At 38.2% G+C, this 2,182-nt stretch overlaps 1 pseudogene; it reads left to right on the top strand.

Moving 5' to 3' along the window:
• Nucleotides 1-253: 253 nt before the first annotated feature.
• LOC135362330 (tigger transposable element-derived protein 1-like) lies at nucleotides 254-1,982 on the top strand (annotated as a pseudogene).
• The last annotated feature ends 200 nt before the right edge of the window (nucleotides 1,983-2,182 follow it).

The following is a 2,182-nucleotide window of genomic DNA, read 5'->3' as shown; positions in this document are numbered from 1 at the left end:
TATTTCTTGCAGTATTTCCAACTTTTTCATTATTATTATATTTATTATGATGATCTGTGATCAGTGATCTTTGATGTTGTTATTGTAATTGTTTTGGGGCACCACGAATCCCCCATATAAGGCAAGCTTAACTGATAAATGTGTATATTCTGACTGCTCTACTGGCTGGCCATTCCTCCATCTCCTTCTCCTCAGGCATCCTTATTCCATGAGACACAACAATATTGAAATGAGGCCATTTAATAACCCTACAATGGCCTCCAAGTGTTCAAGTGAAAGGAAAAGCCACACTTTTAATCAAAAGGTAGAAATGATAAAGCTTAGTTAGGAAGGCATGTCAAAAGCCAGGGTAGGCCAAAAGCTAAGCCTCTTGCACCAGTTAGCCAAGGTATGAATGCAAAGGATAAATTCTTAAAGGAAATTAAAAGTCCTACTCCAGTGAATGCATGAATGATAAGAAAGCGAAACAGCCTTATTGCTGACATGGAGAAAGTTTTAGTGGTCTAGATAGAAGATCAAATCAGCCACAACATTCCCTTAAGCCAAAGCCGAATCCAGAGCAAAGCCCTAACTCCTTTTCTACAAAGGCTGAGAGAGAAAGCTGCAGAAGAAAAATTTGAAGTCAGCAGAGTTTGGCTCTTGTGAGGTTTAAAGAAGCCATCTCCATGACATAAAAGTGCTAGATAAAGCAGCAAGTGCTGATGTAAAAGCTGCAGCAAGTCATCCAGAAGATCTAGCTAAGATAATCATGAAAGTGGCTATGTTAAACAACAGATGTAGACACCACAGCTTCATACTGGAAGAAGATGCCATCTAGGACTTTCATAGCTAGAGAGGAGAAGTCAATGCCTCACTTCAAAGCTTCAAAGGACAGGCTGACTCTCTTGTTAGGAGCTGGCGACTTTATGTTGAAGCCAATGCTCATTTACCATTCCAAAAATCCTAGGGCTTTTAAGAATTATGCCAGATCTCCTCTGCCTGTGCTCTATAAATGGAAAAACAAAGCCTAGATGACAGCACATCTGTTTATGACATGGCTTACTGAATATTTTAAGTCCACTATTAGGACGTACTGTTCAGAAAAAAAGATTCCATTCAAAATAGTACTGTTCATTGACAATGCACCTGGTCACCCGAGACCTCTGATAGAGATATACAGCAAGATTAAAGTTGTTTTCTTGCCTGTTAACACAACATCCATTCTGTAGCCCACAGATCAAGCAGTAATTTCAACTTATGAGTCTTGTTATATAAGGAATACATTTCATAAGGCTATAGCTGCCATAGACAGTGATTCGTCTGATGGATCTGGGCAAAGTAAATTGAAACCTTCTGGAAAGGGTTCACCATTCTAGATGCCATTATGAATATTTGTGATTTGTGAGAAGAGATGAAAATATCTACATTGACAGGAGTTTGGAAGAAGTTGGTTCCAACCCTCATGGAGGACTTTGAGAGTTTCAAGACTTCAGTGGAGGAGGTAACTGTGAATATGGTGGAAATAGCAAAAGAACTAGAATTAGATGTGGAACCTGAAAAGGTGACTGAATTGCTGCATCTCATGATCAAATTTGAATGAAGAGTTGCTTCTAATGGATGAGTAAAGAAAATGGTTTCTTGAGATGGAATCTACTCCTGGTGAAGATGCTGTGAAGATTGTTGAAATGACAACGAGATTTAGAATATTACATAAATTTAGTTGATAAAGCAGTGGCAGGGTTTGAGAAGATTGACTCCAATTTTTAAAGAATTCTAGTGTGGTTCAAAGTCTATCGAACAGCATCTCATGCTACAGAGAAATTGTTAATGAAAGGAAGAGTCAATCAATGTGGCAAACTTCCTTGCCTTATTTTTTAAACTGTCCACAGCCATCTCAACCTTCGGCAACCACCACCCTGATCAGTCAGCAGCCATCAATGTTGAGGCAAGACCTTCCTCCAGCAAAAAAATTAGAACCTGCTGAAAGCTCAGATGATGGTTAGCATTTTTTAGCAATAAAGCATTTTAATTAAGGTATGTACACGGCTTTTTTAGACATAATGCCATTGCACACTTAATAGACTAAAGTTTTATATAAACATAACTTTGATATGCATAGAGAAAACCAAAAAATTCATTTGACTTGCTTTATTGAAATATTTGCTCTATTGCAGTGGTCTGGAACTGAGCTTGGCTCACTGAT

The sequence above is a fragment of the Mirounga angustirostris genome, unplaced genomic scaffold (assembly GCF_029215605.1).
Source record: "Mirounga angustirostris isolate CCGP_5_RB_7025 unplaced genomic scaffold, mMirAng1.0.hap1 SCAF_13, whole genome shotgun sequence".
In the NCBI taxonomy this organism is placed as follows: Eukaryota; Metazoa; Chordata; class Mammalia; order Carnivora; family Phocidae; genus Mirounga; species Mirounga angustirostris.
Note: the sequence above shows the minus strand (reverse complement) of the source record. Positions and strands in the feature narration are given on the sequence as shown.